Raw genomic sequence first — 14,816 nt, 5'->3', positions numbered from 1 at the left:
GAATGTAAGGTTTCCAAATTTGCTGCTGATATAAAGATAGGTGGAAGGGCATGTTATGATGAGGATGTTGTGATTCTGCATCGGGATACAGATAGATTGGGTAACTGGGCGAAAACCTGGCAAATGGAATTTAATGTTGAGAAGTGTGAGGTCGTGAACTTTGGTAGGAGGACTTAAAAGGCAGATTATTATCTAAATGGAGAGAAATGGAGTAAAGTACAGGGGTTTCTAGATGTTATAGTGCATGAAACACAAAAAGCTAGCAGGCAGGTCCAACAAGTCGTTAACAAGGCAAACGGCATTTTGGCCCCAAATTGCAATGGGGTTGGAGTTTAAAACTAGGGCGGTTTTATTGCACTTGTACAGGGTGTTAGTGAGGCCTCAGCTACATACAGTTTTGGTCCCCTTACCCAAAAACGGGGTGGAGGAATATTGGAAGCAGTCCAAAGAAGATTCACCAGGCTAATTCCTGGGATGAGAGGGTTGTCCTATCAAGAGAAGCTAAATAGATTGAGTCTCTGTTCCTTGGAGTTTAGAAGAGTGAGGGGTGACCATATTTAAACATATCATATACTGAGAGGGCTTGACAGGATAGATGGTGAGATGTTTTGCCTCGTGGGAGAGTCTCGAACAAGGGGACATAGCTCTTTAAAACTGAGATGAGTAGAAATTTCTTCTTGCAGAGGGTAGTGACTCTCCAGAATTCTCTGCCTCAAAGGGTGGCGGAGGCTGGATCATTAAAAGCATTTAAAGTGGAGGTGGATGAATATTGGATTGATCAAGAAACAGAGGACCAAGGGGAAATGGCACAGAAGATGAGTTGAGGCCGGCATAGATCAGTCATGATCGTATTAAATGGCAGGGCAGGCTCTAAGGGCCTGGTGGTCTACTTCTGCCTTTAATTCTGGTGTTCTTGTATAGTTTAGTATGACTGTCCCACCTCATACTACAAGTCGTTATCTCTCCTGATATTGAACATTGCTCATACAATACAAAAACAGAAAATGCTGGAAATTTTCAGCAACTCAGGCTGCATTTGTGTGAGCGAAACAGATTGAACATTTCAATGACTTTTCATTGGTCCTGGACAACATTAGAGATGTAGTAGATTTTAGGCAAGTACAAAGTTAAGAAAGGAGGCAGGAAAGAGGAAAAGATCAGGATAGGATGGAAGACAGGCAAGATTAACTTTAGACAGAATGATGGTGTAAATCAAAAACAGATAATTCAACAAGTAAAGGGTTTAGAGAAGCTGTCAAAGGGAATGTCAGAAGCATTGCCAACAGCTGCTGCCTGAAAAATGGTGGCAGAGGTTCTGAACTCTTGAGCTTCATTGGAAGTGTAAGAGGAAAAGGACACAGCAAGGATTGTAACGGACAATTCACCCACCATTTTCTTTTTACTCCCAACATAAGCTTGATATGACCTTTGATCGCCTTCTGGACTCAATGGGCAGATGGACCAGGCAAAGGTCCATTGGGTGGATATTTCCGGCTTTGGGGCGAGCATGGCTGGCAAATCCTGCCCAATGAGTCCAACAAATAGCAGCACATTCTGTTTGAATTTCACATTTCCAGAAACTGCAGCTCCTGTGGGTCCTGCACAGTATTTCCCACTTACACATCTGATAAACAGAGCAAGTCATTTGGGGAGACTCATAATATCTGGTCAAGCTTTAGTTCCTTCAAAACACATCTTGTTTTCTACATCACACTCGGGTGACATCGAGCACTGTAATGTAGATTTGAAAGTGCATGGCATGCTGTTTAGAATGACCATTATGCCTGCATTTTAAAACCAGCATTGTATCTAAAACATGTGTGAAATGCTTCAACTCAACATCAGGGCTCTGCACCAAAAATTACCTTCATTCCTTTCATTGCCATACATAAAAGTGACTGGTAAACATAAAAAGCTCCACTTTGATGTCATTATATTTTTACCATGCTCTTGCTACTGGGCCAAGTTGCAAATAAAATTGATTATTGTTCAGAAAAGGCTGGAAGAGTCTACTTTTAATTGATTTTAAAATGTCTCTGCAGAGCTGAAGAAGTTGGCAGAGTTCTGGCCCGAGCAACCATTCAAGCTGAGCCACAACCTGGTGGCCTCTGAAGACCAGCAGTAACATGCACGTGTCCGCATGCACATTATGCTCCTGGTGGCTGCATAATTGTCACGTTCGTGGAACTATATGGTGTTTCTTTCGACTGTCTCAAGATGTAGACATTAACAAAAAAAAGAAAAAAAATCTACAAAATGAAAAATGGCTACTGTATATGTACTTTATATAATTCACATTTGATGGCAGTGATTTGTACAATTCATTCAAAACATTTGCCAAAGCATGAAGGTTAAAATTTAATGGTGATCATCCTAATGTTGGAGGGTTAGTGTTCCATTTTATATTTTCTTGTACACTAAAGATGTGTCACTTATTCTTTTGAAATCTTAAGTTCTGACATAGTTACACTTGACGCAGTGAAACTGTAAATGAGGCCCTGTCGCAGCCACTGATAATTTTGGATGGTTTTAAGGCAGAAGGCAGCCAATTGAATTAAGCAGCCAACATTTCATTCAAACAGGCCTCTCAACCACTCTTTAAAATGTGGAACTATCACTTCTGAAATGGTCTTCTGCCATCACCAAATTGTCACACAAGGTTGTCTCAGTGCAATTAGAGTATGTGAAGAAACACAGCAACCTGATTTTTCATTTCTTATACCTTGTGTGTACTGTATTGGGGGAAAAAAATAGCTCTGTTTATGGATTTTTCTCTTGTTTCATGTGAAATGTGTTGATTTGATATAATGACATTCAAAGAAAAAGTTAATTTAAAAGGTCAACAGGTACGTCAGCTGAGATATAAGTGATCTGTGAAAACTGAAAAAGCTCGGGAGAACTCCTCCCTGGCTCTGTTCATTTAAGAAGTGAGTGAGTTAATTATATCATGTTGAAGTAGCAAGATCTAATTCAGTGTTCTTGACTGTTTTGTTATACTGTGCTACCAACTCTAGGATTTAAAGAAAAACCTGTTGCCATTAGTTAAAATTGTATATGCATTTTTACAAATGCATGTTATATATTTATAGCCAATAATTTTTGTGTTTAACTTGCCATGGGTTCAGATGATGTACTGAGCTTTATTGTTTTCAAATTGCACAGTCTTGGATGCGTGTAGTAATACAATCTGATGCCTGAGTTCAGTCTGGCTGGAAGGCCTCTCAGAAAGGCATGATTCACTTTGTGGTTTCTTTGTTAAACTCGTGTAGGAAATAGCTTATTGAAATAGCCAAAAAAAATGTTTTTTTGCATGACATAATTAACCCTGTTGGTTTCAAAAATGATTGCCTGTAGAGCTCTACATTTCTCTTTCCTTCTCCTTTCTGAGCTTTGTAACAGCATAAAATCTTCTTTTGTCTGCTGATGTGTAATGGAAACCTGGTTTGCATGCACTCGATCAACCGCTTAACAATTTTGTGCAGGGCTGTGAAAACGCATTGAGAGGACTCCTCTTATCGTGTTTTTATGGATGTTTTAAATTAGACAGCTTAGGGGTCTTAAGTGTAATGAGCTGTGTGTGGATCATATTTTTTTATTTTTTTTACAAGGGCTGTGGAACCCATGAATTAAACAAATGAGTTTTACCTCATTTAATGCCTCGCGTGGCTTGAAGTGTGGAAATGCTGATTTTGCTGGAGATATTTTTACGGTTGAAAATGATGGACTATATTTGCTTTTTACACAGCAACTTGCCTGAATATGAAATGTGATTTTTTTTTTAATTATTCAAGTTCTCTGCAGCTGAAATTCTGTCAGGTCTGGTTTATATGAGGACAAAAACATTATGTTACAGGATGTGGTCTATGTGTTCCTCTCACCATTTAAAACTGTTGATATGTTAGAAATAAAACTTGACAATATGACTACAGTGTGAACGTACTATTTTGTTAATGATTTATATTGTAATGATGCTGAATATACATTGAAATTCACCCTTTTTGCAAAATGCAAGAGTGACAGGTCTCTACTTCACATACCATAAAAATTCTGAATTCCAGCTGTGACCTATGTTTATTATTTTGAGAATGAGCAAGAGCCCTTCAGTATTCCATTACAAAACGTAATATTTTGCAGGTACAGGTTTTGAGTTTTTAACTAAAATAAACTGACCAGCCCATCCACGTTTGATGCATACTGCCAACAACGAGACACTAACCCCAGGGGGAAGGATAAATGCAAGATGTGTAGGTTAGGGGGATTAGCGGGGTAAATACTTGGGGTTACGGAGAATAGGTCTGGGTGCAATTTCCCCTTAGTGTCAGGGGCATTACGTGGGGTGACAAGGATAGGGCTTGGGTGGGATTGGTGTCGGTGCAGATTTGATGAGCCAAATGGCCTCCTCCTGCACTGTAGGGATTTATGATGACTGTTTCTTTGACTAAGTACCATCAACCTCTATTTTTATGATGAGTTGAAATTAGTAACTAAATTAATGTTGAATTATCAGACATGTTGTATACCATGGACAGGATTTTCTGCACCTCCACAGCAGGTTTCACGGCGAGGGCAGTGGGATCTTCCAGTCCCGCCTGTAAACAGGTTTCCCGTTGTATTCCGGTGGTGAGGTTTGCTATCAGCGGGACCGGAAGATCTTGCCAGTGGCAATGGCCAGAAAATTCCAGCCTAGATCTGCACCCACAACACTGTGTGTATGATAATTTAATCTGTTATCCTTACAGTCCAGCATCAACCATGATTTTAATCCCACCAGATACAACCCAAGTGATTGTTGGAAATAGTATCTTTGTTATTAAACTGCAGACCACCCAACATCTGCGTTTGACAAAGTCCCTCATGGTAGGCTGGTGCAAAAGGTTGGATCTCATGGGATAAAGGGAGAACTGGCTTGGTCACAGAAGACAGAGGGTGGTAGTGGAAGGGTCTTTTTCCGGCTGGAGGCCTGTGACTAGTGGTGTTCTGCAGGGCTCTGTATTGGGACCTCTGCTGTTTGTGATTTATATAAACGATCTGGAAGAAGGTGTAACTGGGGTGATCAGTAAGTTTGCGGACGACACAAAATTGGCAGGACTTGGAGATAGCGAGGAGCATTGTCAAAGGCTACAGAAGGATGTAGATAGGCTGGAAATTTGGGCAAAGAAATGGCAGATGGAGTTCAATCCTGATAAATGCGAAGTGATGCATTTTGGTAGAAATAATGTAGGGAGGAGCTATACGATAAATGGCAGAACCATAAAGGGTGTAGATACGCAGAGGGACCTGGGTGTGCAAGTCCACAGATCCTTGAAGGTGACGTCACAGGTGGAGAAGGTGGTGAAGAAGGCATATGGCATGCTTGCCTTTATAGGACGGGGCATAGAGTATAAAAGTTGGGGTCTGATGTTGCAGATGTATAGAATGTTGGTTCGGCCGCATTTGGAATACTGCGTCCAGTTCTGGTCGCCACACTACCAGAAGGACGTGGAGGCTTTGGAGAGAGTACAGAGGAGGTTTACCAGGATGTTGCCTGGTATGGAGGGGCTTGGTTATGAGGAGAGATTGGGTAAACTGGGGTTGTTCTCCCTGGAAAGACAGAGGATGAGGGGAGACTTAATAGAGGTGTATAAAATTATGAAAGGCATAGATAGGGTGAACGGTGGGAAGCTTTTCCCCAGGTCGGTGGTGACGTTCACGAGGGGTCATAGGTTCAAGGTGAAGGGGGGGAGGTTTAACACAGATATCAGAAGGACATATTTTACACAGAGGGTGGTGGGGGCCTGGAATGCGCTGCCAGGCAAGGTGGTGGAGGCAGACACACTGGGAATGTTTAAGACTTATCTAGATAGCCACATGAACGGAGTGGGAATGGAGGGATACAAAAGAATGGTCTAGTTTGGACCAGGGAGCGGCACGGGCTTGGAGGGCCGAAGGGCCTGTTCCTGTGCTGTATTGTTCTTTGTTCTTATCCCTTTCCTTCCTGGCTTTCATGTGATATTGTTAGCAGTTCCCCCTCCGCAGAGATTGTTCCCCCCTCCTGCCGGCATCATCACCCACCTCAAAACAAAATCTAGTCTTGAATTCTGTGGCCTTGCAAACTACTGCTCCATGTCGCAATCTTGCAGAAGACCTTAAATGTATTGATACCTCTGAAGTTCTTGCCCATTTTTCCGTCAACTCCCATGTTTGAGCCATGCCATTATGTTTCAGCAGACAGGGCCTTCATTAAATTCATAAATGGCAATCCATGTAATCAACTTGTCATGAACTGTCCCTTCTCATTTTTCTTAGCTGCAGCTTTTGATGACTACACCATCTTCCTCTAATGCTTCACTTCCTTTGTCCAGCTGCCTCACCTGGTTCTATTCCCACATACCTAGTTGTGGCCAGAGAATCTCCTGCAAGAGCATTTCTTCCCAAGTCCTTCACTGTTACCTTTGTTATCCTCCAAAGATCTATCTATCCTTGATTTTCATCTACATACTGCCCCTCAGTGACATTATCAGGTTCAACCTGTACACTGACAACACCCTGCTGTACATCACCACCACTGCCTCTGATTTGCCATGCTGTTTGACTGACATCCAGTTTTGGGGAAAATAAAGGGAAGACCAAACCATTATCCTTGGCCCTCATCACAAAGGCCATTCCTTGCCACTGACTTATTCCTCTTGCAGGCCATGATCTTGCAGAGCCTTGATTTTTAAAAAAACTCTCATGCATGTTTTCAAATCTCGCCATGTTCCCATCCTTCTGTTATTTCCTCCAGTTTTACAATCCTCTGAAATCTCTGCAGTCCAGGAGTATGGTTAAGTTTTAAGTTTATTTATTTGTGTCATAAGTAGGCGTACACTAACACTGCAATGAAGATACTGTGAAAATCCCAATGCTGTAGCAAAATGAATTTGAGTTAATGAAATAAATCTGGAATTAAAAAGAAACAAGTATTGGACTACTGGATTGGCATTGAATCCATCTGTTTCACTAACATAAGAGTAGGAAATCTGCTGTCCTAACCCTATAAATGACTCCACACTCACAACAGTGTGCTTATTCTTAACTGCCATCTGAATACAGCCCAGCAGGCTACTCAGTTCTTTTATCACAATGGTACAAAAGGTAGGAATGAAAAGGGGTAGATCACATGAATATAACAGACATATAAAGCCCAGTCACCCTGCGAAGTCATCCTCAATGACATCTGGGACCTTGTGCCAAAATTGTCTAAAACATTCATGCTGTTAGAATCACACCTTGACCCAACATCTCCTATGTCCTGTCCCAGTGACAGGTCAGACTGACCAGAGATGATAACACAGTTGTATACAGTCAGGCCAAAGTGGTCCAACGTGAGCCAGGAAACCATCTACTGACTGCTTTCAACTGATGAATCAATCAGTGCACTGCTTGGGAAAAAGCACTAAGGGTAAAAAGGAAACATCATACTCTGGGGGTAACTTCCATGTTCATCGCCGAGTGTGACTCGATAGCAGCACTACTTGCCAAATTGGACAAGTTCTGAATTGAATTGCTGCCATGCTGGACTTTCAAGTTGCGAGAGAAGGAACATAAGGGGGAAACCTAGGTGACCTCGTCCTCACCAATCTTCCTGTCCACGATAGCATTGGTAGGAGTGAGCATCGCACTGTACTTGTGGAAACGAAATCCCACCATCACATTGACAATAACTTTTATCCAATTATATGGCACTAAAATGAACTAAATGGGATATATTCAGAATAGATCTAGCAGCAAATACTGGGCTTCAATGAGTCACTGTGAGTCATCATCAGAACAGTATTCCACCGGAATCTGTAACCTCACTCTGCTGTTACCATCAAGATAATGTACCAATTGTGGTTCAATGAGGACAGTGTATAAGAGCATATAATTCTGGCATTTACCTAATAAAGTGAAATATTATCCAAGTATGTCCTATCCACAAAGATCAGGAGAAATCCAATCTGGCCAATCATCAGCGAAGTGATGAAAAAGTTGTCAACAGTGCTGTCAAATGACACATACTCAGCAATTACTGCTTCTTCAATGCATTTTTCATTACAGGTTTGGCCCAAATGGACCAAAGAGCTGAATTCCAAAGATTCACAAACATTTCTAAAAATCCACTAATATGTAAAAAGCAAATAGTGTTTGACTAATGTAACTGAAATTTTTTGATGAAATAACAGGGAAGATGGTTGAAGAGAATGAAAGGGATCTCGGGTCCAGTTTCTTTCATGTCCTTTTTCTTTGCCATGTTGCTGCCCTTGGCTTTTGGAGGAGATAGGTTAGCAGATTATGTTAACTGTCATATGATGTTTAACATAAAGAATGCATGGCATTATGTTTCAGGAGGATAGGTAGGCACGTGCACTGTCAAGAATTTTTTTTTGTCTTTTGAGGCAAAGATGACCATGTTCACATCACATTATCCATCATCTGCAGGGTTCCAGTGGACATGTAGGTAAATACTGAGGCTAATCTGCAACCAGAAGATTCTGCTGTAAAGAGGACATGATACCACAGATGACTGAGTTTTGGGCAGGTAGCTGGTTCAAGATTTACATGCTTTGCATTTCCCTCTGCCCTTTATGCACCTTCTTTCAAAGGCCACATTTAGTTGTGCCAGCTATATCGATCCTGCGTAAGCTTCTCCTTGGACTTGGGTTGATATCAAAACCCCTAAGCAAAGCCTTCAGAATGTCCTTGTTCTTCATTTGTTGACCATAACAGCATACCCCAGCTCAAACTCTCCATGAGATTCACTTTGGGAAGCAAGTGTTCCAGTTATATGACCAGCTCAACTCAGTTCTGACCATCTCAGTACAGTGTGGATGCTTGGCAAGCCAGTACAGATGAGCACCTCAGAGTCTGGCATTTAGTCCTGGCATCTGATCTTTAGAAGCTTCCTAAGGCAGCTCAAGCTTCTTGACATAGGTCAAGTCTCACAAGTAGAGCACAGTGGGCAGACTTGCAGTTTGGTATGCACTCTTGCGCTTCGTTCACAAGCTGATGTTCGAAACCTGCCATAAGCTTGCTTTGGTACCTCTTGCGCATATTTTGCTGTCATTGATATAGACAGCTTGAGAGAGAGTGTGCTGTTGAAATAAGCAAACCAGCTTGCTGTTCACAGCTTTTGATCATGGTCTGAAACCTTGGGCTCAGACTAGAATTTTCCTGGAGAAGCCTGGAACCTGCGTCAGTTTTCTTTATGCTGATCATAAAACCAAAGTTATAACGTGCACTGGAAAAAACGTTCTGCCACATGATATGTGCAATCTGATCCAACAACGGGTAAACAGTCATCGCCAAACAGAAAATTGCGATGTATGTTCTTAGAGACCTTGGTCTTTGCCCAAATCTGTCTCAGATTGAGGAGTTTCTTGTCCATGCGATGTAGAAACATAGAAAATTGGAGCAGGAGGAGGCCATTTGGCCCTTTGAGCCTGCTCCACCATTCATCCAACTCAATACCTTATTCCTGCCTTCTCCTATATCCTATGATCAATTTTGCCCTAAGAGCTTGAAAACATACAATTACTTTCCGTGGTAGCAAATTCCACAGGGTTACCACTCTCTGGGTGAAGAAACTTCTCCAAATCTCAATCCTAAATAGTCTACCCCATATCCTCAAACTTTGACCCCTGGTTCTGGACTCCCCCACCATTGGGAACATCCTTCCTTCATCTACCCTGTCTAGTCCTGAATTTTATAGGTTTCTACAATTCTCATTCTTCTGAACTCCAGCAAATATAATCCTAACTGACTCAATCTCTTCTCGCACGTCATGCCAGGAATCAGTCTGGTAAACATTTGCTGCACTTCCTCTATAGCAAGAACATCCTTCCTCAGATAAGGAGCCCAATACTGAACACAATCTTTCAGCTTTGGTCTCACAAAGGCCTTGTATGATTTCAGCAAGACGCCCTTGCTCCTGTACTCGAATCCTCTCGCTATGAAGGCCAACATACCATTTGCCTTTTTTACAACCTGCTGCGCTTAGCTTATATCAGTTCACCTCCAATCTGTAGGAATTGTTCCAGAGTCTATAGAATCTTGGAAAATGATCATCAATGCATCCACTATTTCTTGGGCGACTTCTTCCTTAAGTACTCTGGGGTGTAGATTATCAGGCCCTGGGGATTTATCGGCCTTCAATCCCATCAATTTCACCAACACCATTTCCCTATAATACTGATTTCCTTCAGTTCCTCCCTCTCACTAAACCTGTGTTACCAGAAATTTCTGGTACGTTTTTTGGATATCTGATTTTAATACCAAGATCAACACCATGGAGGTTGAGGAAAGCATGGCAGAGGGTTGGAACGGATATACAGCCTTGCTTAAAGAAAGAGTAACTGGGGATGGGTCCGAAGACATGCTATCATCCAGATCATGTGTGAGTATGCTGTTAAGAATCCATCAGGACCTGGGACTTGTGGTTAAGTACCATTTCCTGGTGATTGTAATTTTCTTGAGTTCCTGCCTCTCTTCCAATGCCTGCACTCTATGGATTGTATGAAAATCAACGTGAACATGTTGCCACAGCATATTGGGCCATTCTCAGGGTTGTAACAGTGACAATGGCAGCACGTTTGGCAATAAATTGGCCTTTTATGAGCATCCAAACTCAGCCACCAAAAATTGCTCCTGGCTAGTTCCTTCATCCTCCTCACCCCTGAGTAGCCCTGGTGCAATTGCTCCAGCACCTTGTACCTTATGTTCAGAGGATTGATCACATGTATCCCCTAGTGTAAGCAGCCATTCTAAACCGACAACTCCCACTGCCAGGACATAAATAGTTTCAATTCCAGATGGTTCCTATTGGCCTCCTTTTCGGAACCAAGTCCATTTCGGAACCTTTTCGGAACCAAGGCTCAGAAAATGGTTGTTTCTGGTATGATTCTTCACTTGTGCCGCCATTACCATCACATTTTCAGATTGGGAGAAGTAGAGAATTTTCAATCCACTTTTGGATTGCTCTCCACTTGAGGGCAGGGGCAGCCTAGACAATGCATCTGCATTTTTGTGCCACTCTGCCTGCCTGCATTTGTAATCGTACAAATCTGCTGAGAGGAGTAGGGCTCATCTCTGAAGGCTGTCATTGAGGGAATCCCAGTGTACAAGCTGAAGATGCACATAAGTGGATGATGGTCCATCAACAGCACGAAGTGGTGGCCACATAAGTAGTGGTAAAATTTCCTCACACTGAAAATGATGCTGAGGGCCTCCTTCTCTCGTTGTGCATATCGTGTCTCTGCGCTGGCTAGAGAACGTGAAACAAAGATAATCAGCCTCTCCATTGGGAAGGGTGTGTGACAGCACTGCACCAATTCAATATTCTGTTTTTTAAAATTCTGTTTAAAAAAGGAGGTAGACAAAAGGCGGGTAACTATAGGCTGGTTAGCTTAACCTTTGTCGTTATGGAAAATGCTTGAATCTATCATCAAGGAAGAAATAGCGAGATATCTGGAGATAAATTGTCCCATTGGTAAGACGCAGCATGGGTTCTTGAAGGGCAGGTCATGTTTGACTAATTTTGTGGAATTCTTTGAGAACATTACATGTGCAGTGGGCAATGGAGAATCTGTGGATGTGGTGTATCTGGATTTCCAGAAGGCACCTGACAAGGTGCCACACCAAAGACTGCTACATAAGATCAAGGTGTACGGTGTTACAGGTAACGTATTAGCATGGATAAGAGGGATGGTTAACTAACAGAAATCAAACAGTGGGGGTAAATGGTGTTTTTCTGGTTGGCGATCAGTGACTAGTGGGATCAGTGTTGGGACCGCAATTGTTCACGATTTACATAGATGATTTGGAGTTGGGACCAAGTGTAGTGTATCAAAATTCACAGATGACACTAAGATGAGTGGCAGAGCAAAGTGTGCAGAGGACACTGAAAGTCTGCAAAGGGATATAGATAGTCTCAGTGAGTGGGCGAGGGTCAGGCAGATGGAGTACAATGTTGGTAAATGTGAGGTCATTCATTTTGGTCGGAATAACAGCAAAATGGACTATTAAATGATAAAAAATTGCAGCATGCTGCTGTGCAGAGGGACCTGGGTGTCCTTGTGCAAGAATCACAAGGCGTTGGTTTGCAGGTGCAGCAAGTAATTAAGAAGGCAAATGGAATTTTGTCCTTCATTGCGAGAGGGATGGAGTTTAAAAACAGCGAGGTTATGTTGCAGCTGTATAAGGTGCTGGTGAGGCCACACCTGGAGTACTGTGTACAGTTTTGGTCTCCTTACTTGAGAAAGGATATACTGGCACTGGAGGGGGTGCAGAGGAGATTCACTAGGTTGATTCCAGAGTTGAGAGGGTTGGCTTATGAGGAGAGACTGAGTAGATTGGAGCTATACTCATTGGAATTCAGAAGAATGAGGGGAGATCTTACAGAAACATGTAAGATTATGAAGGGAATAGAGAAGATAGAAGCAGGGGAAAGTTGTTTCCACTGGCGGGTGAAACTAGAATTAGGGGACATGGCCTCAAAATAAGGGGGAGCAGATTTAGGACTGAGTTGAGGAGGAAGTTCTTCACACAGTGTTGTGAATCTGTGGACTGCTCTGCCCAGTGAAGCATTTGAGACTACCTCATTTGAATGTTTTTAAGGCAAGGATAGATAAATTTTTGAACAGTAAAGGAATTAAGGGTTATGGTGAGCGGGCGGGTAAGTGGAGCTGAGTCCACAAAAGGATCAGCCATGATTTTATTGAATGGCGGAGCCGCAGTCAAAACAAAGAACATAAAACTGGTGGGTTGCTACAACTCAATATGGAAGTTTATTCGCCAGTTATGCACTCCGTAATACAAGACTGAAACAAAAGCCCGTGAACCTTACAGCTGATTTCACGTACTCACATGACTCACCTCTTAAAGGGACACTGTCCCAACATATGCACCATATGCAGCCTTCCTGCAGCCATGTCTCTGTAACAGTTATTAAGTTGTACTTGTTAATCTCTATTTTCACTCCCAGTTCATCTTTTTTTCCGAATGCTCTGTGAATTCAGATATAAAGTCTTAAGTTTTGTCTTTTTTTTACTTTTTACAACCTCTTGCCTTATCTGTTGACTTACTCTTTGATTTCTACTCCTTGGCTCTTCCTGTTATGGTCTATTTATCATTCTCCATTTTAACACCTTCTGCTCTTCCCTTATCCACTCTTTGATACCTTGCATCTGCCCACGTTTGATCCCTTGCCCTTTCTGTTTGGACAGGTGGACACTGGAGGCATCTTTGTCTTCTTGTGGGGTTCCTTGCTTTTGAAAGAGTTCAGTGAGCTTCTTGACTAGGCATTGACCTTGTCTTGGCGGCCTCAGCTGATAGTTTTAGCTCCTGAAGTTTTGCCACAAGACAGGAATTTGATCACATTTGTTCCTTCTCAAAGTGTGGGAGGGTCACCAGGAGAACAGTTGCTGTTAACGTGTGGCAGTCTTCATTGATGGAAGGTGGCCGATTGAGACTGTGGTTAAAATGTTCTATCTTTCTGCAATTTGGGCTTTATCTGTTAGCAGTGTTATCAAGGGTTGGTGATTTTAAAGCATTGTAGAAAAACATTAAATGGTACTTGAAGATTTAAGATCGAAAAATCTTCATCTTTAACAGTAATTGTGTCTGGTCATGGCTTTAAGGCTGAGGCTTGCAAAGAACGGCAAGGTACTTTGGCACTTCCACTTGTCCAAACACACAGGTGGCATTTGGATTTGACATATTCAAAACATAAAAGGCATCTAATACAAACTTACCTGGAGAAGCATCTTTTACTCTCAATGATGAGTTCAATAGAATAACTCAGGTTTTGACTTAATGATAAAATTTTAACATTCAAGTATTCCTGAAAACTATTCTTTTTCAGGCATGTGTCTGGTGGCTCTATGGTTAGACAATTGGATGAGACCTGAAAGGTGCTAGGTTCAAGTGTCAGTTAGGGCCTTAGATGCAGTTTAAGATAGGATAGGCTAGATTAATTAATTTAATGGTAGAGCTAGTGAACTTAGTGCGGAGTAAGATCAAATTCAATGATAACTGTAGGGATGCCACCAGAGGCTGCTGGTTTTGCTAATTCTTAAGTTAAAAAAAATTCTTCAGGTTAAAAACCCAGTGGCACTGACAGGGATTTGAACCCAGCTTGTTCCCCCTTTTCAAGCTATTGTTCTACCACTCTGCCACTGAAGCTTACACACTAATAGCCTTTTAGGACTTATACTTAACATTTGAGTATCACAGCTGTTTAACTGGAAGACAAATATACCCAGAGATAATCCAAACCCTGTAATAGCCTGTGGCCAAATAAGAAGAGCACTAAAAAGCTGTTATTGAAGCCAATGCTTCCCATTATGATGGTTCAAATCTTTGGTTATCTTGCAGTCATTAATTTCTTAATTAATTGTTTTAAAATTAATGTTTAAACGCTGTATCTCAAATTATTCCAATGTACAGATGGAACTGTTGGACAATTTGTCTTTGTGCATTGAAATCACTATGGATTTGGCAACAGGACACTGCTACACACCAGGCAGATCATAACATCAGTGGCAGACTGTATCTGTCAGACCTCCAGCTGAAAACTGCCAAATCTTACTAAATGCAGCTGTTTATAGTGATGTATTTTTTTAATTTTGTGTAGTTTTATTTAACAAGCACACTTTCTCCAGTGTTTCTCCGCACCTCTCTCCCACTATGGCTCACTGTATTATTGGTTGGGAATGATGCCAACTCTCATTCGTCTGCAATGGGTTTCCTCTGGCTGCTCCGGTTTTCTCCCACAGTCCGAAAGACATGCTGATTAGGTGCATTGGCCGTGCTAAATTCTC

General features: G+C 41.9%; 1 protein-coding gene across 50 annotated transcripts in view; it reads left to right on the top strand.

Annotated features, from left to right (window-relative positions):
* The window catches only part of LOC144510121 (calcium/calmodulin-dependent protein kinase type II subunit beta), a 268,446-nt gene extending 264,523 nt beyond the window's left edge, over positions 1–3,923 (top strand). For all 50 annotated transcript variants that reach the window (XM_078239439.1, XM_078239470.1, XM_078239437.1 and 47 more), the window contains one exon: positions 2,043–3,923. The gene's annotated coding sequence lies outside the window, so the exon portion shown is untranslated. The remainder of the gene's footprint in view (positions 1–2,042) is intronic.
* Positions 3,924–14,816: the final 10,893 nt, after the last annotated feature.

The sequence above is a fragment of the Mustelus asterias genome, chromosome 22 (assembly GCF_964213995.1).
Source record: "Mustelus asterias chromosome 22, sMusAst1.hap1.1, whole genome shotgun sequence".
NCBI classification, from domain to species: Eukaryota; Metazoa; Chordata; class Chondrichthyes; order Carcharhiniformes; family Triakidae; genus Mustelus; species Mustelus asterias.
This window is presented reverse-complemented; position numbering and strand designations above follow the sequence as displayed.